A 26868-nucleotide genomic window follows, 5' to 3' on the forward strand; every position below is an offset into this window, starting at 1 on the left:
GTGTATTTGAATGTTATTAAGGTAGTATTTGAATTTTAAAACCATAATTCTCCCTTCTCAAAATTACTCAGCAAAGCCTTGATCAAATTCTTCAAACAGCTTTCTAGGTCAACTTGGCATGCCTCTTGGCTGTGATGCTCGAAAAGAAAACACTATCGACACAGAGGCTTTTGGGCTGAACGAAGCTAGCATTACTCAGGCCAGTCATGTTAGCCCTACAGGGCAAGAGTGTTTCTGCCTTCTCCCATGCCAGCTTCATGTCCAGCGCTTGCATTTCTAGCTTCTACCATGGATGAAGGAGTTTATGATCACAAAGGTGAGAACCCAATACATGACACCAATGGATGGTGTCACCAAGTTTTCAAAGCATTCTTCCCTCTCTCTTTCCTCTCTTGTTTCTTTTTATATTCTTCCCTTTCTTGTTTCTCCAAGTTATAAGGACCTGGAAATGATCTGATCCTTGATTTTCTTTTTCACTCTATGCTTCTGGCAAGGTAGAGAAGATGGCCTTTCCCCTCCTGACTGCAGCTCCCACATCCCCTCTTGCTTCCTCTCCCACTGAGCTGCCTGTGCATGAAGGCTGCTGCCTAAGCAAGTTTGGAATGAGTTATGGGGTATAACCTGATGCCCATCTCTCTCCTTTTCCTTTAGAACTAGAAGAATGCAGAAAATAAGCAATGTTTGTTTTTTTAAGAGCCTATAAATATGAAAAACAGAGTCAGATAAAATTCTATGGGTAAGCTTTTGCTTTGAAGGAAGTGTTTTGATTTGTGAAGAATTGGAGGTTCAATTTATTTCTATAAAAATTGAACGATGCAAAGTTATCAAAAATTAGTCTAAAGTGTTTGAGGAAAGCCAACATTGAAGTCTGGCAGCAGGCCCTTCCCAAGCTCTGCGAGAGGTGCAGTGGTTCACTTGCTTTACAACCTGTGGGAAGATAGGCCCTCTCCCCGTGCAACGAGCTCCCCTGCCACTCGGGACCCACTGGCTAACAGCAAGGCACAGCTGCAGTCATGAAAACACACAGGGATTGCTGACTGAAATTCTAAACTGGAAACCATCAATGTAAGAGTTAACAAGTGTTCAATGTTTAATAAAACAATTTAAAAGTCAAGCACAGTAAAATATCTAAAATGGAGCAGATGATAAAAGTGGAAAAATGTTAAGTATATAACTAAAACTGAGAATCCTGGAAGAAAATGAGAAATAGGGCTCTGTGACCTAAATTTTTTTAAAAAATCTTATTGCTTAAAAAATATTTTTACAAGGTTTATATGTGAATAAATAAAACGTATGACCTCAATTTATCTTCTTTCTGTGTCCAAAATGATCAGGCCCATTTCTATGGCAAATGGTCGGAGACACTTCTTTCCTCCTATACAAAGCAAGTGAGCTCTGAACTATTTGCTGTATTCAAAACAGGACTCAGTTTGAACTCAGATACCCTGTGTCTGGGAAGCAACTCTAAACTCAGGAGCAAAGGCGCTGATGGCCATGCGAGCTCTCAGGGAAGGAGGACCAAGGGAGAACTGCTCTCATTAACAAATTCTTTATAGAAGAAATCAGGATTGAGCATGACCTCAATAACTGGCCTAGGTCACAGTCCTCAATGCAGTCGTGGCTTTTTTTTTTTTACAAATGCAATCGGATTCCAGCATATACACCAATTTGCAAAGCAATGCTCTGAAATATTCAGAGACTCAAGAATCACAGGCAGTTCGCATCATTGAAGGCAATACTTGAAAATCTTTTCTTTAAGTGCAACTACTTGAGAATGAGAAGGGTCTCACATGATGAATTAAAATCTACCAAATTGGCACTTCAGCGGAATGCATAAGAGGGAGAAATTCTAGAAGTATGGACCGTCCACAGAAGAGACACTGCTTCATTCTTCCCTAGAAATAATAACATCTTTTACATATGCCACTTCTCTCTGAGGAGCTTTCAATACTTTATCTAATTAATCCTCCCAGCTTCCCAGAGAGGTAGATAGGGGGCAGGTATTATTATCTGAATTTAGCAGTTGTAGATATTAAAGTGTCCTGATTAAGTGACTTACGTAGGAGACAGTATTTGTACTTCAATAAGTGGGCTATAAATTCTCTGCTATTTGCATAAAAAGAGCACCTACAATGTATATTAAATCTGCCTTCTTTTAATCAATTCTATAGGTAGTCTGGCAAAAAAAGTCTTTAGTGTTTTTAAGTACAAAGAACAAAACATCTATAATTCAAAATGTGATTTTGAATTTAGCAGTGGCTTCTGGGCCAAGAAGCTAGAGGTAATTTTTATTAAACTATAAATAAGAAGTTTTCTTGTATTTTTAAATTGTTGTATTAGTCAACTTAGTATTATTTAAACAGTTGAATGTGCATTGTATCAGAATAGAAATATGAGGGGCTATGGAATTCTACATGAGAGAATGGAAGGAATCTGCATTTAGACCAGGTAATCAAACACTCAGGTGGGGGAAACGTGAAGGACAATAGATAAAGACCAAGGACAGAGTCTAAGAGAAGGGACTAAGTTAGCAGGCACTCTGTTAGCTACTCAAAAGTCACTTTATTCCTTTCCTTGCTAGTGGAACTCAGTTGGGGTGGGTGGGTGCATTCCTCCTCCCTTGTCATTCATAGTATACCCATTTCTCTTTCATTTTATAGGTCAGTGTTGGAGAGGTGACCAGCTCTGCCCAGTGAGACACAAGGGGGTGAGGGTGCTACAGACCATCTGGAAGAGGCTTCTTTGGTGTTAAAGAGAGTCAAGAAAGAACCCCCTAATTTGTTAAACTTTATCTGAACTAGCAATAGCGCATATGTGGCCATAGGTGAGACAAGCAGACATGTTGGTCAGCAGAACAGGAAGAAGGAATGACTCTGTTTTCTTAGTAATGTCATCACCAACCGTGGAGGTTTTTTTATCTTGGTACTTTTATTCTACATGAGATAAAAATTTTTATCATGTATAGAATTGTTGGGTTTTCTATACAGATAAGTTGTCACTGACACAATCTGGAAGGCATTGTTTTCAGAATTATTTCTATGTCATTACTGCTGGTGGAGTGTCAGACTTGCTGGTATCCACCAGTGTGAGAATATTGAGATAATGAGCACAAGGTTTGTGAGATGTCAGAGATGTGTAGACTACACCCATAAATTTCCTCACTGAATAGAAAAATGTCATCTCCACTTTGCCCTAAATAAACCACATGAAGCACACTGGACAGGCAAAGGCCCCTGAAGAAGCTGTTGACAATGGGTGGAGAGTTGGAGCAAATCCTAGTCCATTTTACCCTGGGCCTAGAGATTAATCCAAAGGTGATGTAAATGATGAAAATGAGTGTTATGTCCGCAATGCATTATGTAGGTCGATATAGCAAATGCCAAGGTTTCCTATGAATATAAATTTCATAAACAAAAAAAGGCAGTATTGTCTATGGATTTGTCCTATTGTCTTGTTGATTGAAAGGTGCCCACAGATAGCTCATAGCTTAAGATTTAAAAGTTCTACTTGTCCAAATGCCCAGGCAGATAATCCCTCCATGTGCAAAGGCATACATAACTCTAAGGCATGGGAGATATATTCAGCATCCAGACCTGAGTTCCTGACTCTATCCACCTCTCATTCATTTTTCAAACAGTAAACAAGCCATGTCTGCCAATTACACTAAACAAATAAGCAACAAATGATACGTAATAAAACTGCTCATTTTTTTTTCTTATTGAGGAGTGCACAACAAATGAAAAATAAACTACTTTATTTCTTGTAACCTGAAAAGCGAATAGCTAAGAATGAATTCATTTCCACCCTTAGGTTCCCTGGGTATATGAGAGGGGAAAAAGCAAAGAAAGTTCAGAAGGTTCTAAGACAAGATTTCAATAAACCCCAGGATCAAAACACAAACCACAATAACCACAAAACAAAAGGAAAAACTACAAAGAACTCTAAGAAATATGAGGCATCTGAAGGAGTAGAATGATAACATGGCATTGCTGAGCCTCCGGTGATGGAGTTTCTAACCTCTCTCCAAGTTTTTGCTGGTTTCTCTTGTGTGCCTAATGCTGAGCCAGTGTTTTAATAGGAAATAAAATTACTGTATGCCAAATGAAGAATAAATGTTTTTTTTTTACATCACTATCCAAGACACTATTGCCAGGCACTGAAATAAAAATTTCCTTAAAATAGCTGACCCCCGATTCTCAAAGGTGTAAATGTAATCAGAGAGATGACACATAAGTACATGAAAATATTCATAAAATTCCAGGTAGTAAGCAAAAAGTGTCTAACAAACAGGATTGATAACACTAATGTGCACAAGGACACCAAAGATCTCATTCACAGGCAGGATTGAGTAGTGTTAGTGGGGTAGGCCCCAGAGGAAACCTGTCCGTGGGATTACAACTCAGCATTGCCTTAAGAGTTGCATGAAAGAGAGCAAGTCAACCAACCCTTCTGTAAATGCTTTCGGCCTTTTTTTAAAAAACAAAACTAGAAAACAAGCCAAACTATAGACTTGGCATGTTGGCTGTGAGGAGTATAAGTGATACAGGCGGAGTGTCCACCAGAGTGCTGAGCCCTCACTAGAGTGCTTGGTACAGAGAAACGAGATTAGTAACGGCAGGGTGAATGAATGTCTTCATAAGTATAACTAATGGTTACTGAATGCTTTTGGTGTGGGAGCCACTCTGTCTAAAAGTTATCTCATTTAATTTCCACATCAACCTCTATAAGACTACAAAAGTTTAGAGGTGGAAAGCGTTCATTCTAGTGATGAGACTCAGGGAAGAATTCACAGGAGAACTTACTGTAAAGGATGCACTGGAGATGAATTGGAAGAGAGGCCATGTGATAGCATGCCAGGGAAGGAAATGGGTCAGCTTGGGGAAATCAAACAAATAAACAGTGGTGTTAAAGGGCTTATCACTTGGCCTGGCCTGCATAACTCAGTGGTTGAGCAACCTATGAACCAAGAGGTCATGGTTGGACGCCCGACCAGGGTACATGCCCAGGTTGCGGGCTTGATCCCCAGTGGAGGATGTGCGGGAGGCAATCAATGATTCTCTCTCATCATTGATGTTTCTATCTCTCCCTCTCCCCTCCTCTCTGAAATCAATAAAAATATGTATTTTTAAAAGGGCTTATCACTTGTTTAAAGAAGCCATGCATTATCACCAAGAGTATGGCACACACAAACCATACATTAGAGGACTGTGGGGTCCAAGGAACTGTGTGTGCATTACAGAAGAATGTGGTTGGATGGTGCCTTACACAAATGAATTGGGGAACTGACTTAGCCATCTCTCTGAGGTTGATAACCTGAAGAGCTAGAACTTCAGGGAAATGTTGCTCACTGGATCTTTGAAGTAAGTAGGGAAATCAATCAATCAATCAATCAATAGCCCTGTTTTCACATATACAAACTTAATTAGGTGGAGAAATGAACTCCACTTATCAAATATTTATTTTGTTGTATGTCAATTTGAACAGTTTTTAAATGACTGTTTTCAAATTAATTGTCTAACTGCATCTCACCATTGCCAAAATCAACAATATGTGGTTAGACATCAACATTACATGCTATTCCTTTCCCTTGCCAGTTGTATCATCAAGAGTTCAGTGATGGCGTGGTCATCCTGGCGTGTCCCTGGGGTCTCCTCCCCTTTTTCTAGCAATTCAAGTTAGCAGGTACTCTTTGCCCAAGGTTGACAGTAGCTGCCTGAAGAATTTTGATATTTCTCCTAAGTATTTATTGTCTACCCCTTTTAGGGATTCAGCCTTTTAGTATGTGGGTGGTTTCTGCTTTTGTTTGTGGGTGGTTGTTTCAATCTGCAGAGGGATTTTTTCCCCCTGTGTTTTCATCTTGGTTCAGGAATTTTACCGAGTGGTGGCCTGCTTCATTGTGACATTTTTCAGTTATACATTGCTAGGTTCCCAAAGCGAGTTAGACAAGGTCCTGGGGACATCAACATTTATTAGTGTCATTTTGAAATGCTGAAATTAAGACCACCTTGCAAAACAACTAAATTATGAACGTGCTATGTCGTCTTGTTACCCAATCAATTGGCCAGTAGCAGGAAACACTTATTAGACTGTGCTGTGCAAGTCCAACTTCCTGCTCCTAATGTGATGGAATTAATTCATACAACCTGATAACAAGGCTATTACAATGCGAACAATGGCTTAAAAGCTGCTTGCGTGGAATAGCCAGGCACCATTGAACATTTCAGATCAAAGGTCTATTGAACAGAAAGAACAAATAGAATCAATTTCTTGAACTCTTTCTGCATTTTCAAACTTGCAACATTATACCACAGAATGTTACTTAATGAAGTACAGATGAGAAGACCAGAGAAAAGCCAGTTTTAATGCAACAATGAAAATTAATGTAGTGCTTTGGATTTTTTTCTCTCTATGGAAACAAACCAGTTATTAAAGACAGCTTTGTCTGCCTAAAATTGTGGACTTTGAAGGCAGGTAGGATTTAGATAACTCACTTAGGTACAGATAACAAGGAGGAGAGAGGTAAATTTGCCACTTTTCTTCTGGACTGCAAAGTTGTTATAGAATTTACTTTTAAACATCAGAGAGTACTTAATGAGGCAAAGTGTGCATCTAACTTTCATAAGGAACAAAAGATACACAGGATATTTTACTTGAAATCTGAAATTAAAGATTAAATAGTGACTATAACAATTTGAATAATGACAAGAGTGGAAAAAAAACTTTAGTTTTCTGGGAGCTCATTTGTATTAAAGGTTGTTTCTCAGTAACAACGTAAAAATTGTTGGAACTCTAAGAAAAAGTACAAAGTATATTTATTCATTAAAAAAAAATAGTATTCCTCCTATAAACCAGATTTTAAAGATCTAGTTTCTTTGGAATTATCAGAAAACAAATAAGTAATAAGTGTAAAGAAAATTACTAACTTAATGAAATTTTTAAAAATAAAATGTGGAAATGAAATATTTGAAAATGACTAGTATTTAAAATAAATTAAAGTGTAATTTTAAAAGTAACTAAAATTAGAACAGATTTATAAAAAACTATTATGCAATTAAAATATTAACTTACATTTAAAAACATTTAACCTTTTGAAAAATGTCATATAATATGCTGCTTAAGGATACAGATCATATTATTTTTACTTTTTTATTATATTTATTGGGGTGACAGTGGTTAATAAAATTACATATGTTTCAGATATATAATTCTGTAATACATCATATGTATATTGTATTGTGTGTTCACCAGGCCAAATCAAGTCACTTTCCCTCAGCATTTATCCTCCTTTTACCCTCTTCTACCACCTGCCCCCACTCCTCTTCCCCTCTGATAATCACCACAGTGTTGACTTTTTTACCTTGGTGTTATTTTGTTATTAAACTTCATGGAAAATGGTAAAAGAACAGGTGAATGGGAATTCATTCTTCCCATTATAAAGGGTGACTCGTTAAACAGCTATTAATTCAAAGCTCAGAGTTTCAACCATCAGCTAAAAGGAACACTCTTAAGAACTGGAAAAAAATATCACTGATAGTGAAATTGAGCAAGTTGATTGTAAGAATCATGACTGTGTGAGACTCACTTCTTTTATATGTGATAACAATACAGTTTTAATAAATATATTTCAGATACCATTCAACCTCATGTGCTAAAATACCATCTAAAATTACCACCTGAGGATCCTTAAGTCTCTCTCTTATCTCTGCCCCCTCACAGTTTTCAGAGTTTTATTCTCTCTGGTGATTTACTAATGGAAACATTTGAGAAACATTATTTTTATGGCTTATGATTTCTTAATTTAAATAATGATATCTGTCATGAACTGAATGGGATGTTACACATCTATTGGGTACTGATTCTTTTAAAGTAGTCATAATTCATGCATTCTTTTCTTTTGGACATACAAAAAATGTAGGTATTTAATATGTACAACTTGATGTGTTCGGAATAAATATACAACCATTAAAACATCATCACAATGTCATAAACTTATCCATCACCTCCTATAATTTCTATGTAAATTAGAGCACATGAACATAATGAACACATATTTGAGAATGTTGACCTAGGAATATTTGGCTAGAAAACATGTATTTTCTCTTACTTAAAGAAGCCTACCAAGCACATAGCCTTATAGCCAGGAAAGCTTCTATTTCCTTGAGAATATAAGTTGTTTTAATTCTTTTACAACTCCTTGAAATACATTTATTTAGGAAGGGCAGCAAACAGTAGGGTCTTTCCTTTTCATTGTACTGGATAATTGTCTTTCAATCAATATCATCACTGTTAATCTGAATTTAATTTTTAAATGCCAATTTCTTCTATTTTACTATTTACACAAATATTTGTTCTTTTCTCTATATCTTCTACATTATTTGATGCCTATATTTCAACTTAACCAACTTAGCTGTCATATGTATACTCATCCATAGATTTAACAACCATCTCATTTATCTAAAAATATTACTATCAAGGGTACCATTCTATTGCTAATTTAGAGGTCATTTAAGTAATCACACTTTTCAATTACAGAATATATAGGTTTTTTTTAAAAAATAAATCAGTACTAAAAGTTTTTACCTGACTTTCATTAAATTTGTCTTAAAGAAAAAAATGACTGGTTTATACAAGGTGCAAAGAACCTATTCCTTTTTCTATTCCAATTTGCAGCCATATACACAACTATTTACCATTCTTCTCTAACATAGAACTCATTTTGTTTTTTTACATCCTGGGGAATTCCAATCAGTTTAATTGTTTGACAGAATTTTCCTGCCTTTCCTCAGAAGGTATAAATTTTTCAAGTGCCAGCAACATATACTAGAATATTTCCCAGGAGTGGCAGTTAATTGCAACTTGGTTTACTGGGACTGTTGTTTGAGGGCCTTTTTGTTTGTTTTATACCAATATGCTCTACATTACAAAAATAGGACTTAAAACCAATGCCTTCAAAGTAAAAAAAAAAATACACTCTGTAAAATTACTTTGCCATGATAGCTACATACATTGAGTTGAATTGCAATCATTTTTCATTGACATTAGTTGGTACTTTTCCTAAAATTAAAGTAGTTTTTACTTGTTGTAACAAATCTTGAACATTAAAAATGAGGTTTATGCCTCATACTGAAAATATAGATGGTTAATTTCTTCAGCAAAATGTGTTCGTTTTGCTATTGAACAATTTACATAAATGGCCCTAGTTTCTTCTTCCATCCCATCTAATATCTCTTTAGTATATACCTAAAAAGGATATAATTCAAATAACTTCATAGAAAAAATCATAATTTCTTATGCCAAGTCTTTGTATTCCAGAGAATAATTATTTCAACAACAAAAGTGTTCCATAGTATGTTATCTCAATAGAGCATTTCCTGATAGACCAACAAAATTAGGCACAACATGTATATATTTTATACCTTTCAAGTTGGTATATAAATATCTATGACTAGAATAATAAGTTTTTGATGATGTAAGATATATACTCATTTACTATTAAAATAGGAATATACCTATTAACAGTTAAATTATTGAATACAAACACTTTCCAACCCTTACCTCATTTTTGTCACCTTCTGAAAGTACCTATTTCACCCTGAATTCTTTTGACCTTTAGCTCCTATAATTCATGCACTCAAGTTGGAGTCAAATAATTATTTATGTAAATTTTCTATGTTCTCAAAACTTCCTAACTAATTTTAAAATAGATATGATTTGGTATTCAGGTTGACATCTGTTGCGAATATCTTGAATTCCAGTTTCACACTCAATAGGAAGCCGCATGGTTCCTTTAAGTGAGTCATTATGTTACCATCAATTACATGTACACATAAATCATGTTAAATATGCTTTTATCTGTAGAATGACGACATTTTATTCTGTTTAAACAATAACAACAACCCTGTATGTAGATTGAGAAGGCCATATCAGAGGACTTGAATGTTTAATTCTGTAGTGACTGTGGTAGGCTCCATTACTGTTCCACTGTGCCTCTCCCTGCAGTGGCCCTGCAATGGAGGTTTATACTTCTGTGCCCTGTTGGCTCTGTCATTTCCTTCGTCCCATAGAATGAATGACAAACACAACATATGCCATTTCTGGGTAAGAGCTGTAAAGGCCAGAATATCTGTTCCAGATAGAGGTTATTCCACCAACCTGGGACCCAGAGTGAAGACAATGTAGAGCTAAACAACAGAAATGTATTCCCTACGCGTAAGAGCTTATGTGGCCTAACAGCGGGCTCTAAGTTGAACTATGCTTAATCAAAACCCTTATGATAGTTGATCCTTTGTATTATTCTGTTAATATTTTTCATTAAATTATTAACCCCTTTTATTTATTTGGAAACATGAATGAATACTGAGCAAAGTTTATTTTTTTAAAAGTAAGTGTAAGGTTTTTATCAGCACAATGGAAACTCTATGCTAAGTAATTTAAGACGAGATCCCTCTAACATCTCTGGAGTAAGACTGGACTCATAAAAGTAGAAAAATTCAGAAATAATTCCTTTTAAATTAATTTAACAAATTCATATGATAAGTGAACAAACATAAGTATGAATTAGCAATCATAAATGCATGCTATTTCTATAAAAGCACTCTAATTACTTACAATGGCAACTTCTAACCGCCTTTAGTTTGCTTTGAGTTCCAGCAAAATTAGCAGGATTCACAAACAGCGAGCAAGTAATCTACATAGTCTAAGTATTTGCTACTTTCTTAGATCTTGCATTTGAAAAATATCTCAGTTACTTTCTCCAATCACTGAAATTTTTATGACGATTGATTTGTGTTACACTGGAAAAAGTTGTTTTGTTTGACATTAGAAAGTAAAGTAATATGTGTTATCAAAATGGTATTTTATATGGGATGGAAAAGTGATTTAAACTAAATGGTAAAACAAAGGACATATGCAATGTTATTCAATTTCTTAAACATACCTTAGACATTTTGAAAACTGACTTTCTCGAAGACTCTGAAGTTCTACTCAGTACTGTGAAAAATTAATAACTGAACACACAATTTCTAAAATATGAAAAATATCATTTAAAACCTATATTTTGATGTAATTAAATAACTTTATATCCTGTTTTTCATCAATTTCTATCCCTATAGTTAACCAAACACAGATTTAGAAATAATAAATTTTACTGAAAATTTAAAATTTAATTATGAAATTCAAATAAAATTTTAATCTAAGACAGAATAGTCATAGAGTCATACTGCTTTAACATGAATACATTATGCTTATCTTTGGGTTTAATCATTTAAGAAAAAACCCAGAAAGATATTAATGAATTAAACCTACTTAAAGAAACATTTTTGGAGGGAAAAAAAACGTAAAAATTATATTGATGAAGACAAATCTGGGAATCACATGTTTACTTTACACAAATAAAGAGCCTCTGACCTGAACTATCTTGTGAAAATTCTCAGGAATAATAACAGCATGCTCTATGTATATATTTTTCAAAATTAAATAAATTGCTAGAATATTTAATTCCAAAATCCAAAGCAAAGTGGGCTTCATGTTTTATTTTTTCTTAACTAATTTTTTTTAACATGGAAGGTCATTTTTAACTTATAGTGAAAATACTTTAAAATGCCATTTGCAATGAAAATATGACAAATATAATTTTGTTAGGTCATTTGTGAGCTTTTCCATCAGCAGCACAGAAATCAAATTTCTTTATTTTTCTCCCAGAAAGTCTTGAAGTGCCAAAACTTGTTAGCTATATTTAGATTTTCCAACTGTAGCTTTATCTGCTCTTATGTCTCACAGTCTAATTTGGGGGTTAGAACCTCTATAGATGCTGGCCTAACCTGTGACAAGTTTGGATCCTGTTGGTCCAGATATTTTTTTTTAAAGCATAGACACACGATATTCTCTGACTAATAAGAAGTCACAAAGATACTATCTTGAAGACTCTGAACATACTGTTCCATGAGCATTTACTGTCATTTTTTTCCCTTGTAACTTTCAAGCCAAATTATGTTGCCTCCACCTAATGTTGCAAAAACTTTGGGCTTTCACCCAAAGTGATTCTAAGACTCTGGTATGGTTCTGTGTAACCTGGCATCTTTCCTGGAAGTTAACTTTGTTAGGCAGCTATTTCTATAAACAAACTTTGTAATAGGAGAGACACATGAACAGATGAAATGCCACCACCTGCATTTTCTCTACAACCCTGGGAAGAGACTGTGCTTGGTAATTAATTATTAGAAGTTGACACTATGAACTGGGGTACCATAACATTTAAAAAGACCTTTTATACTGATTGAACTTTACTTTCAAATATGTCATGTATTCCCCTAAAAATCAAGACACTGAATTGTATTTGTAGACATATTGCTTGTATCAATCAGCTACTGCTCTAGAACAGTGATGGCGAACCTATGACACGCGTGTCAGAGGTGACACGCGAACTCATTTTTTGGTTTGATTTTTCTTTGTTAAATGGCATTTAAATATATAAAATAAATATCAAAAATATACATCTTTGTTTTACTATGGTTGCAAATATCAAAAAATTTCTATATGTGACATGGCACCAGAATTAAGTTCGGGTTTTTCAAAATGCTGAAACACCAAGCTCAAAAGGTTCGCCTTCACTGCTCTATAACAAACTAGCTCCAAATTAAGTGGCTTAAAACAATCACGTATTTGCTCACCATCAGGAATCTGAGTTACACTTAGATGTTCTCATATAGTGTTAGGACCACAAATCCTAGACCTCCATTACTAGGTGAGTCAGTATCAAGTTCAGTAGGAGTATTTCTGGATGCCAGTCATACACCAAGGGGACCAGCCATAACTCATCAAAGCCTGAAGCAAGGCCAGGCTATCGTGCAAGCTCCATGACTCTTTGGCCATAATACTCAGAAAAGTCAATGAGAAATTAGATTTACAATGTTGCTGTGGAGTCTGTGGCTGGTTGCAATAAAGGACCCTAGGGCTGTGGAGGAAGGCTTTGCCTCCTGCAGTAAAGAAATCCTCACCAACTAAAAAGAAGCTGCTGGGTTAGAATAGGGACTGAGCACCTGATCATAGGACATCGAGTGACTGTGTGGCTTTAGTTTCCCATGATGACCTGGGCATTGTCAAACCCACTGAATCAGAATATTGAGCAATGGTCTATGGATGGAAATTCTATATTCAGAATGTGGCCCAAGCAGGTCCAGAGGACCTAAATCAGTTAATGAACATATGGCTCAAACTCCCATTTTATCTCCTGTCACTGTTATACCCTTGCCTCTTGAAACCCAGCTGATGAAGGATAAAAATACTCAAGCCTGATTTGTGTATGGGTCACTTCAATATGGTGGTGAGCATTAAAAAAAGGGGGGTGCTGTAGCAGTACCATAGGCCCACCCTGGAGTGATCCTGTAAGACAGCGGTGAGGAGAAGGAGAAACCTTCCCAGATGAAAAATTGTAAAAAATAAACTTAATTTGTTTACTTTATAGACAGTAGTGTAGCCCACAGTCAGAACACAGACTGATTTCCAGAAAATGGAGAATGGCTCTACCTATTGGTCAGAGACCTAGAAGGAGACAGACAGTCTGGAAGATTGGAGACAAAGACGTCTGTGAATGTCAGTGGACTCCTGGGTGGCACAGGCATGCAGATCTTTGTAGAAACTGAGGCCAGCCACCAGCTTGGAGATTCAGCAATGTATTAGACATGAGGTACAAGTCAACTTGCAAGGACTAGATTGCACCGGATTATTTCTTGTGTCCATCTTCCCATCCTTTTGGCTTTACCTGTGACTCACGGTGCACCTAGTGTAAACAATTCTGGGTGTGCTTCAAACCCCTTTGAACTGACTACAGCTTCCTCAAGCACACTCCACATCTTTTCTCTTCTGCCACACATATTCTCTGAGTCTATGGAGTAGGACACCCGCAAGAGCCTTCTTGGCATATCCCCAGATGTGCAGCCTAGGAGTCATGATGATTATCCTATCCAGAATCAACCTTAAAGCAATGGCGTGAGAAGCTGGTGGAAAAATGCTTCCTCATTCTGTCGACCCTTGGGTTGGAATTCTGTCAAGTGTCCTCACCACTCTGTGACCAACTCAATAACGGCCCTGGTAGTGCCCTTTCTTCGTTCTGTGTCATTCCTGCTAGTTCAGAATTCCTGCTTTCTGGGATCACTTCCCAAATAAACTTGTTACAACACGATTCTTAGTCTCAAACTTTGCTTAGAGGGGAACCCAGCATCAGCCAGAACATATATGGCAAAACTATTTGCTTAAACAGAATTCAAAGCTGACTCCCTAAGAAAGAAAAAAACAACAACAAACCATTCTTCCACTGAGATACAGCTGTCACTGTCATAAAACTCAGAATAAACAAATATATCATCAAATACCCCATTATAAAATGTAACATCCAGCACACTAAAGAATTTAAGGTGACATCATTCATTACAGTATATGAATGATTCTCTTGACTAAATGGGTGTTTTGTGTTAAGTAGGTGCAAAAGCTGCTAAAAAACAAATGTTATTAAAACAAACATTAGCAACTTATGAATATAACCTGAAGGTATCTTGACCATAGACATTATTATGGAGCCATAAGAAGCTACCATAGGGTAGTATCCAAATCAGTTATGAGAATAAATTACTTGAAATTTTATACTTACAAATGACAGAGGGACATAAGCATTATCAATGTTACTCTCCTTTTTATATGTATTTTTTCACATCCTCTTCCTAAATAGAAACAGAGGATTGGGGGGGAGGGGGGATTGAACAATCTTCTCAGGAGGGATTAGCAAAGCTCTTCCATAAGTGAAACTACATAAAAGTAGCTAGCAACAAGGGTAATATCAAATATGCAGTCACACAGCAAAAACTTATCCAAAAATTTAAAAATAAAACCCATAGTCTTACTTTAAAAATAGGTATTTATAAGTTTTCTTGCAAGGAATAATATTCATTTGATATAATTTTCCAAATTTAGTGCAATGGCTTTTTGTTATCTGACTTTTACTAAGTCATAGGTTTACTAATACAGGCAAATATACAATAGAAACTGAAACTTAACTATTAAATATCATCACTGAGAATTCAGGATTAAACTTCAACTTTCCTCCTAGGATAATTTTAATTCAATTATCTCCTATAATCTTCAAAGACTTGTGGTATATATAAATATGCATTTTAAGGATCAGGATTTTCATTGTATAGAATGAGATATACAGTTATTAGAAACTTAAAACATATACTAAAATTGCAAAGATAAATTTATTGCTTCTGATTAAAAATGTGTTGACACACTGATGATGCAGAATCGTCAAAATTTCTTAAATTACATTTTAACTATTTTATTTTTTACAAAAAGTGCAGAGTTAGCTGAATAATATTTGTTATTTAATTTGTAAATCCACAAAGAAAGATGACTTCATAGACTCTGAATCATTAACAATTAATCAGATTTCTTCAATATAAAAATTAAATGACTGGGAAGAAATCTTGAGTTTTATAAAACCCTATACATTTCTCTTTGACACTGTAAAGTATGTTATTTCCAAAATGTAACTCAGTGAGCAGTAACTTAAAATAAATTCGTGCTTGGATCCAAATGAGTGATTACAGAATCTCATGTATATTCTTATTTCAGCAATACAGTGTATCTTTAGACTCAATAAATCTTCCTAATATTTGACTACATATTTATTTGCTAACAGAACGAGTGTCGATAAAATGCATCAGTCAATAACAGCCAAGAGTAACGTCCTTGGATAAGCTATGGAAAATATAAATCCCCAGTTAGGACAATAAGTGTGTCATTGCCTCCCTGAATCCTCCATTCTACAACAGGACAGAGAGATAGGACTGCCATCAGATGAATGACATCTAGGGCCAAGGGATTTCATGTTTTTATTTTACAGCATAAGGAAAGCCCTCCTTTGAATACCACGCCAGAGCACCCAGCCAAATCAAATCAGCAAAGTCAATGCTGGAACGCCAACGAGCCACCAGATGGCAGCAATGCTTTTATGAATAATGCAGCACTCTGTGCAGTCCATCTAAGATTTCCTATGTTAATCATAGAACAATCCTGACTTTGGTTAGAAGGACAGATTTGTTCGTCATAAAGCCAGCTATCCTCCTTTCATCTCATTAGTTATACTTTGTGAAGTATGCTTTCTAGTAGTGTTTGGGACCCCCAAAATATTTATGTTCTTGCACATTAAATTGCCTTTGAATTTCATTTTGATATTGTGGTAGAAAATGCCTGTGGCTTGAAACAAATATTTTCCTTTCTGATGGACAAATAACATCTGTGGTTGTAAATGTTCCAGTGTAACTGTCAAAAGAGAAAGGCTTCACATCATTTCCTGCCACCCTCTTTGGTATATCCTACACATCAAAAGCGTGTTCATGGCCTCCCTTTCCACGAATTGATTTCAAATTGATCACAGAGCTCAGATTTTAGAAGATTGCCTTCTACTTGATCATGGGTGTGATAATTTTGATAATGAAGCATTGCTTAAATTCATGAAAAAACAAAAACAAAACACCAACAAAAAATGATCAGCCCAGCCTGCATGGCTCAGTGATTGAGCCTTGACATATGCACCAGAGCACATGTTCAGGTTGCAGGCTCAATTCCTAGTAGGGGACATGCAGGAGGCAACTTATCAATGATTCTCTGTCATCACTGATGTTTCCCTCTCTCTCTCTCCCTCTCCCTTCCTCTCTGAAATCAAGAAAAATATATTTAAAACAAACAAGACAATGATCAAGGTCTAAATTATTTAAGAAGGGAACCTCAATATTAGCGTGTTTTTTTGTTTTTTGTTTTTTCATTTTGGAGCTCTTAGAGGCATTTTGCTAATTTCGCCACTGTAGATTTTTTTTGGTTTGTACATGTCTACCAAGGATGTCAGACTATTAATTTCTCCTAGTGCTAGAAATAAAATGTTAGGCAAATAGACGGGCCTAAGGCCAAGAATCTAGTAGCTCTCTACTAAAACAAGATTCCTCTGAACTCATGGTCAAGTCACCTCATTCTCATCTGTTATCTGAAAACAGTTAAACAGCTTCCTTCCTAGTTCTCCCCACCGTCAGGCATTTCATTTCATTGTTTCACTTAGCTCATCTCTCAACATCCTGTTTTGTTAAGATAAAAATAAGAGCTGCCTCCTCTCCTCCTCAAATACCGAGAATCCTGACATTTGTTCAGTGTCTTAAAGTCTTACTTTTGAGTATTTCTTTTCTACTAAATTTTGAGTAATGAGTTTAACTCACATATTGAGAGATTTTGTGCACAGATTCCACAAGTGGCTTCTGCAGTTCTGTATGCGGGCTGGCACTTTCTCTTCATCTTAAACTAGTGTTTCTTTATCTTATGTTCATTTCAAGCCTTTGTTTATGGATGTTCTCTTGGTTATTTTATTATACTGCTTTAAACATTGCTATGAGGTTCGAAAGTTTTGCTCACCATTGCCCAGATTTTTCTCCTGCTCAGTGGCTTGTGACATGTAAACACTGTGAGTGTGTGTGTGTGTGTGTGTGTGTGTGTGTGATGTATTATATAGATATATATTTTTCTCTCTCTTGCCTTCAGATCCAGCCTCATTACCTTATGTTTCTAAAATCTGAATGGTTTTGGTGATTTATCTGCCAGTGATCCTACACTATCCAAAAGCTCTCAATTTTATATCACCCTGTGTCATCCTTATGGGCAAGCTGTAAAATGTGATACCATTTACTGGCCCCATCTATTATGTACCAGCTTTAGGGATTAAACTGTTCCTTTTTCTGGAAGAGGCCTGTTTGCTATTAAAAAATAATCATGTTCAGCATGAAATAAACATGGCTGCTCTATTTAAAAAAATATAAAAGATATTTTGAAATAGATAGAAAAAAGGGATCTGTTGGTCTGAATGTTGTCTGGCCAGCATCAATGCAGTATCTTTACAAGATGAAAATCACAAATGGCAAAACCATAACACTTGATGACTTTACTTCGATTCCATGCAATCCCCCATTGGCAGTGCTGGCTTTTGCTCAGATAGGGCATATGGCCTGAAGTCCCATGTTTGATTCCATGCAGCTCAGTTAGTCTCACGGTGGCTCTGTGGACTTGGGGGACTGCACTGTCAGCCCAGCAGGTCACAGCGACTATCATGCCAGATTTTCCAACACATCAAGATACAGGGTACGTTCCATGAAAAGAGAAGGGTTACATCATGATTTCAATACATGAAGAGCAACATGTTTCATTTAGCCTGGTGTCACACTAAAATCCAGAATGTATTCTAAGTGCACCACTCAGCTTTGAGCAGACAGAGTGAGCTATTGCAGAAGGCAGTGTGAGGAGGGTTAACCAGTGACCTTAGCTCATCAGAACACATGCAGACATTCTTCTACTAAAATTTTAGAAGTATCAGAAGCCAAGTTGACATTTTCTTCACATTTTTTATTTTGATTTATTTTATTTCATTTTGAAATTCTAAAATCTTGATTCCCTTAGTTAATTTGGGACTAAAGTTTAATAATAGGGCTATTGTCAGTTTTACTGTCACCCAGTTGCGTTCTGCTTTGATGACCTTTCAAAAAGAAATAGAGAAAGATAGCATCATACCTGTTAGTAGTTAGTGGAATAAAGAAATGTGCAAATGAGGACATATGCTCACAGTCCACTAAGCTCCATGGGGTCATCAGGCAGCATACACTTGCAATTGTTTCCTCTAATAATATATACTCAATTTATCAGTGTGTTAATTCTATACTTGAGATTATACATTTTTTATAAAGAGAGTTTTTATCATTTCTTAAAAATTAAATCTGCAAAAAGACAGTTGTTTCTAAGTCACATGGTCTGAACAAGTAGGCATGTCTCCTTTGAGGGGGTGTACTTTCCATCCATCAAACTTGTTTCTGTTTTTCCTTTCATCGGTCAGACTAACATGCTCTTTAGGTCTCACCTTAGATTCTGATCAATTTTATTTCCTGCCCCCAGGCTCTCTCTTTTGCAGTAAATCTTAAGTACTCCTGACATTAATATTCCTAAATCAAAGCTCCAATTATAAAATTATATCACTCCATTCATCAAATTCTCCTGTGTAATCCCACTGGCAAAAATAAAGCCCAAATCATAAAAATAATCATATTTCCTCCCCTTTAATAAAAAAAAAGTATTGTTCTGATATCTCAGTTGAAGAATAAAAAAAGTTGCCATTGTGTCTCATTTGGGAGCATAGTTTCTGTATTTATCTCTAAGTGACCTTTTGCAAGTTGCTATCAATAGCTTGGTAGAAGCTTTCAGTGCAAAATGATTTTCTTAAAGTATTAACTGGGGTAAGACAGTAATTAATCAACCTACATTTACTAGATATTATGTTAATTACACTATTTATAAAATAGAATATTACAAATAAATTCAGTAAGTTTTGAGGACACATTTTCTTAGTTACACAGTGAATGAAAAGATTTTTGTCACAGTCAGTCTAAGTCTTGGTCTATTGGTCAAGTTCACAACGCCGTACAGAGAATAGAAGTGGAGAAGTCCTGAGTTGTATTTCATGGATATCTACCTTTCCTATCCAGATTCCTACAAAATTCACCTCTGGAACTACCCTCAAAGTGTTGTGAGAGGATGTAGTTAGTATATGAATATTAATACCCTGTTGTATTAATACTAAAATCAGTCATTCAGAGTTGCTGTCAGAAACAATATTGTTTCATTTTAGCATTCGTACAGCAGGAAGGCAGATGAGGTAGGGACTGTTATTTCTGATTTCTTTGGGGTGAAAAACTGTAGGTTGGAGGAGGGATCCTGCTCTGGGTTCTACATAAGAATACAACTGACAGAGCCCAAACTAGAACACATGTCCCCAGTGCACTCTCTCCACTGCACCTTCTAAGCGATGAATGAATATCTAATAAGCAGAAAAAACGTTTGGGGACAAGCTAGAAAGCAAAAAAACCAACCGTATTAGATATTAATGTTGCTCTTACTCTGGTTTATTTTTAATGCCATGCCTTTTAAGATACTGTGAATAATTCTCTAAAGTGAAACCAGCTTTACTTAAAATCTAATGCATATATGAATGTGAAGAATCACCCTTTACATTTAGTCTAACTAAAGCAGTGAAAAATGAGAGAGAAAATTGGTAAAAGCTTAGTTTTTTTTTTTAAGACACCACTTTTAACAGAGGGAAATGGATAAAAGCAAAATACCAGTAGTTTTCTTTTTGGCTTAAAATAACATTTTCCAAGATGTTATTAAATTATCTTTGCATTAATAAACTTAAGTGGTACTTGAACATTTTAAGCTAAGACATATTCAGATCAGCAAGAACAACCAAATTATGTCTAAATGTAAAACATATCCATGGGAAATATGACATGAATATGTTTAATATATTTTATAGCCAGAATACTCCATCCAAAGTCAGAAAAGTCATACATGTAATGATAAACCTATTCTGAAATATACTTAACTTTGAGGGATAGAGCCTGTTCCCCTGAGATATTTATATGTTTATTAAAAGAGAAACTCAAGTCCAGGAAATGTGGCTGTGACTTTTGTTGAGGTTATCAATTGGTACTGGGAGAGGAGAAGGCTTTTCTCTTCTTGAGTCATCAATTTTTTTTTCAAGTGGCAATAGATATAGTTCCAATCAGCTATACTGCATTAATAGTAGAATTATCTTATTTAAAGCACACAATTGATAGATAGTGCACTGCACGTTCATGGGTAAACTTTAATTTTTTTTTTTTATATTTAAAGGAAACTCAGTACAACTGAGGCCTAGTCACCGCCGGGCTCTGAAAAAAAGGTAAAGCTTTCGAGTAGAAACTACTTAATTATTTTAAGTGAGTAATCATCTACTTTCTTATATGTTTTATTGAAAAGGACCAAGGAAACAGTATTTTTCTTTTGTTAATTTCATTAATAAGGATTTATTTGTGAATTTTTATTGAATTTATTGGGGTGACATTGGCTAATAAAATTATATGTTTCAAGTGTACAATTCTATAATACATCATCTGTATATGGTATTGTGTGTTTACCACCCCAAACCAAGCCTCCTTCATCATGTATCCCCCTCTACCGTCTTCTACCTGCCCCCAGCCCCTTTTCCCTCTGGTAACCATTATACTGCCTTCTGTGTCTGTGAGGGTTTTTTTCCTTCTTTTTTTGCTTAATTCCTTCACCTAGCCAACCTCCCCTCTCCCTTGCCAACACTCCACCCCTATGATATCTGCCAGTCTGTTCTCTATCTATAAGTCTGTTTTTATTTTGTTTACTTTCTTCATTAGATTCCACACACAAATGAAAGCATATGATATTTATCTTTCTCTGACTGGCTTATTCCACTTATTCTTTATCCCTCTATTTACAAAAGGGAATAGGGTTGACACTTTGAACATCATTTGGGAGTACTGAGCCTATATTGTGGACAATATTTCCTAAAATTTTTTATGACAATATATATATACATATTTTTTACTAAAAGAATGTAACTCTAGCATTAGCATTAACCATTGGATTAGTTAAAAGGTGTCCAATCCTCTGGTTTAATAAGCATAAAGCAGTATGGACTATAGTAAGGACTCGGAATTTGTATTTTCTTTGGGAAGACAAAATTAATTTACATGACAGGGGTAAAAAATATTTAAGTGCTAAATTAAATGCCATGGAATCCATTACAGTGCTTGAGACCATCTTATCTTTAACTAGAGGCCCAGTGCACGTGCACTAGTAGGGTCTCTAGTGACTGCCGGTTGCTGGCTGGGGCCTCCCTCCCTTCCCCCAGCTGGCCCTGTCCCCTGGTCAAACTCCTGGGAGAACTCAAGGTCGAGGGGACAATTGGCATACTACGATTTTATTATATAGGATAAGGGGGTAGCTCCCTGGAGGTGGGGAATATTTTTGAGATGTATCTACCTATTTGGTAGCCATTCCATGAACCCATGCCCTGACTTTCAAAAATGTTTTACTCAGAGAGCCTTATGCTCAAAGGAAAAAAGAAAACCTAAGGGAAAATTTTTCTGTAACTTTAAAACAAGGAGATATTAAAAGTTAAAAAAAATCAGTGATTGTTTTAAAGTACTTTGCAGTCATTTTCTCAATTGAACTTCCAGCGGAAAAGCTTTGTAAATGCCTGATGTTTCCATGAGAAAGGGGAGATGAGACAAAGCAGTTTGTATTATGACATTGCCTGACAGGAATGCCATCCTTTAACATGGTTTTATTTAGTTATTACACTATCTCTCTGTAAATGGCATTTAGGATTATTTAAGATTATGTTGTAATCCTTTTAATCCTTAGTGCTTTAAATTTCAGGCTAAACACTGAAGAGCAAACTAGCACTTAGCAAGAATGTTTAAAACATGTGATTTGAAAATCAATCTTTTAATTCACTCTTTCTCTGATGAAGACCTAGGGTTGCTCTTAAGTTAACTAAGAAAACTCGTACCACAGTTCATTACAAATCACTCAGTTCCTAAATATTTTCTCAAGCTACATCAAACTTGTGATGGTCCTTGACAATTATGCTAAATGCGGAATTAAACAAAAGTTAGCAGCAATGAACATTTACTAGTTTATCTTAAAAACTGGTATAACCTTTTATAAGTACAAAGTGTCTTTCTGTGTTTGGTCATATGTGTGGAAATGGTCACTGTTTCCTAAGGTCAAGCTATTAGATGTGGGTATATACATAGATGCACATATACTATACTAGAAGCCTGTTGCATAAAGATTCACGCAATAGGCCTTCCTTCCCCTGGCTGCTGGCACCGGTTTTCCTCCAGCACCCAGGACCCGGGCCTTTGGTTCGGCCGCAGCAGAAGAGCCAAGCCTCTTCAGTCTTCAGTCTTCAGTCTTCATCAATCTTCACTCCAGCCAGAGCCTTCAGTTTTCACTCCATGCCTGCATATGCAAATTAACTGCCATCTTTGTTGGGTTAATTTGCATATTTGCTCTGATTGGCTGGTGGGTGTAGCGGAGTGACACCAATTTGCATGTTTCTCTTTTATTGGTGTAGATAGATAGATATGCATATATATATGTGTGTGTGTGTGTATATATATACACACACACACATATATATATATACACACATATATATATATATACACTTTTTAAAAATATATATTTTATTGATTTTTTACAGAGAGGAAGGGAGAGGGATAGAGAGTTAGAAACATCGATGAGAGAGAAACATCAATCAGCTGCCTCCTGCACACCCCCTACTGGGGATGTGCCCACAACCCAGGTACATGCCCTTGACCGGAATTGAACCCGGGACCCTTCAGTCCGCAGGCCGACGCTCTAGCCACTGAGCCAAACCGGCTACAGCTATATATATATACTTTTAAATTGATTTCAGAGAGAGAGGAAAGGAGAGGGAGAGGGAGAGGGAGAGGGAGAGGGAGAGGGAGAGGGAGAGGGAGAGGGAGAGGGAGAGGGAGAGGGAGAGGGAGAGGGAGAGGGAGAGGGAGAGGGAGAAGAAGAAGGTGGGAGAGAAGCACCACTGGGTTGCCTCCCAATATGCCCTGAGCAGAGATTGAAACCACAACCTAGCTATGTGCCCTGATCAGAATTGAACCCATAACCCAGGGGTCCTCAAACTTTTTAAACAGGGGGCCAGTTCACTGTTCCTCAGACCGTTGGAGGGCCAGACTATAGTTTTTAAAAAAACTATGAACAAATTCCTATACACACTGCACATATCTTATTTTGAAGTAAAAAAACAAAATGGGAACAAATACAATATTTGTATTTGCATGTGGCCCACAGGCTATAGTTTGAGGACCCCTGCCATAACCTTTTTGGTGTATAGAATGACACGCCAACCAACTGAATCACCCAACCAGGGCAGTACACATATACTTTTAAACACATAATATGGCTTGTCTGCATATACTTCATTATAGGTGTTGCTAACAATTTTTAAAAAATGTATCGTTTATTATTAAGAAGTAACAATTGGGCCAAAGAGTGTTGTTATAAAATGCATTCTTTAACTCAGCCAGAAAGAATTATTCTGAGTTACTGAGAGTTGTTGAATACCAAGCCTTAATACTCAATGTTGTCTCTCTTATTTTGTCATGTACCAATCAATAAGATTGAATCTATATCAAGAGTTGAATACAACTTTGAATATGAAGGAATTTTGGCTTCTAATACAAAAAGAAAATGAACAACTCAAATGTCCAAATGGCATGTACAAAAGAACAAAATAAATGAAACCCTTACCTTTTTTTTGGTCACCATTGTGTGCATCTGAGTCTTTCAAACATATCTCAGGCACATAATTTTCTGTTTGTTTTCCTATTCATTTTAAGTTTGACTTCTCTGCAGACACTGTAATTATGTAGCATATAACTACTAATCCATCAACTTTTCAAGGACAGATTTCAAATTTTAAATTATTTCTAATTTTTCTCATCTTTGATTTTTCTTGAACCAAAACTCTCAATAGCCATTTGCTATCTGTAATCTATAATTCATGGACTGAGATTGAGCACCAAGCCTAATTCAAAGTTGGAAGTCTAAAGCTATTTCTGAGTAGCACATCAGCCAAAGCTATGATGGTCTCCTTCAGACAGGAAGAAACACTTCATTACTCTGTAGGTAATGAAACCCTTGCACACGCACACATTCAAACATCCAACAATGTCTTAATACCATGTTTTTGAAGTATAATCATGTTTATTCTGATCATTTGAGAGTTAGACCAGCTAATGTATCTAATCAAATATTGATGCAAGTCATCTAGATTTAGCTCTCTGGCAAATCCTTCCCAATGCTTTTCTGTTAACAGGACTATAAAAGCTATTTATATTGTTTTTCTCAGAAGGCATACATCCATAGTCTGCATCTACGACTACCTATTAGTAAATCTGACTTAATCTCATGTGTTTAGATGACAAAAAGATTTCAGCATGTCCAGAAAAATCACATGATTCACCCCGAAAAGAAAAAGCAGACAAGGAAATTTGGATCTTCTGTTAATTATGTTCACAACATCCTTATAGTCACCTCTTAGACTAAATACAACCAGACAAAAAATAAAAGATAAAATGGATGTAAGAACACTGAGGTCCCAGGAACTGCTCAGGTACCTTACAGACAAAACTAGGTGGCAAGATTGTCACCTCCAAAAAGTGACTCAAAGTGAGAATAGTTTTTAATATATTTGGAAATACCTATATTCAGAAATATGAAAAACAAGTAAGAGATGGTTTTTCATGTTCAGAAAAGGTTAGGATGATGCATATCATAAATATAGGTAGCTTAAATGTCTGTTTTTTAAAAATTTATCTTTATTGTTGAAAGTATTACAGATGTCCACCCTTTTTTCCCATTGACTCCCTCCACCCAGAACCCTTTCCTCCTAGGTCTTCACCACACTGTTGTTTGTGCCTGTGGGCTATGCATACCTGTCTATCTATGTTTTATGTTCTTATCTATGTAAAATTATACATAAATATTTTTCATCAATATTTGCAGCCCTATATATATCATATGTATATCTGACTATCATCTTTATTTGTAATCTAATTTAATTCTTCATAAGATAAACAGAAGGAACTATAAAAAGGCTGCTTTAGCCCAACTTTAAGAGTTTCTGTTGTTCAAGAATTATATCTATGTCAAACTTTTGTTTTTATTTTATAACATTGATAACTAGGATGCTAAACTCACAATACAAATAAAACTCAACCACTCAGCTCACACAATCCAGTTCAGAATTAGTCATACTGACCACCTGTGTTGTCATAGAGGCTAGGATAATAACCTCTAATTTTTGTTATTTATGGCGAAATAGCACAAAGAATAAGAAATTGACCCACAATTCCTTATTTTAAAACAAAATTTATTTTTCCTCTTGATTCTGAAAATGCACATTCTAATCACGTTTGGCTTTAGTCTTGATTTCTAGGCAAGTATGTTTAGCTTTTCATTCTTTCTTTTTTGTTCTTTTTTTTATAAATAACATTATCATATCTAAGGGAATACCTAAATAGAATAATACTAGGACCAGAAAAATAATTTATTCTAAACATAATTTATTCTCAGGTAACCATATGAGGTGATGGATGTGTTAACTAATTTTAATAGTTAAAAGTGATTTAAAAAATTAACCTGGGTCAAAATTTTTTGGATAAAGCTGAATTAGCATCTGAAAAGTACAGAACAAACTAGAAACCAGTTATTTTTCTCTAGTTAGAATTCAGATAGAAATGTCACCAAACTATACTTCTATAAGACCCAATATATTAATTTCATTGATGCATTTAAGAAGAGAACTGATTTTTCTTCAAGAGTCAAAATATTCTTTGAAGACATTTAATATATTAATTATAATAATCCACTTTCTTGGATACTAAATTATATAAATTATAAAATATACCCATAAAGCTATTGGTTACTTTGGAATATAAAAATGAATTAAACCTCACATAAAATAGAAAAAGATCAACCTCCATAATTTAAAGTTATTAATTGCCAAAGGGATTTTAGTAACATCATCTGTTAAATATTAAGTTTTTCCATTTACTATTTTTCACTACTTTCATCTGTTCTTTCCATTCAATGAAACATGATTGAATTATTAATAACATTTATTTGTCCAAAAATTCTAATTATGCAATATGATAAGGTCCAATTTTTATAGCTGTTCAGATCTCTATATCCCCCTAAAGCACACTGGTAAGTGTAATTTATGACAAGATGGGAGAAATGACAATGAATGCAAATAGTTTATTATAATTAGTGAATCTTACTTATGTATGTCTGAAAGCTCTACAAATCTAAGTCAAGCATTCTAGGTTTGAACCCCAAACGTCTAGCACATACATTGTAAAATTCAATGACTTTTGAATTTTGAATGAC

General features: G+C 35.5%; 1 protein-coding gene across 1 annotated transcript in view; it reads right to left on the bottom strand.

Annotated features, from left to right (window-relative positions):
* The window catches only part of ARHGAP15 (Rho GTPase activating protein 15), a 666367-nt gene that overhangs the window by 503696 nt on the left and 135803 nt on the right, over positions 1–26868 (bottom strand). The window lies entirely within an intron of this gene.

Source organism: Myotis myotis, unplaced genomic scaffold (assembly GCF_014108235.1).
Source record: "Myotis myotis isolate mMyoMyo1 unplaced genomic scaffold, mMyoMyo1.p scaffold_m19_p_8, whole genome shotgun sequence".
Taxonomy (NCBI): Eukaryota; Metazoa; Chordata; class Mammalia; order Chiroptera; family Vespertilionidae; genus Myotis; species Myotis myotis.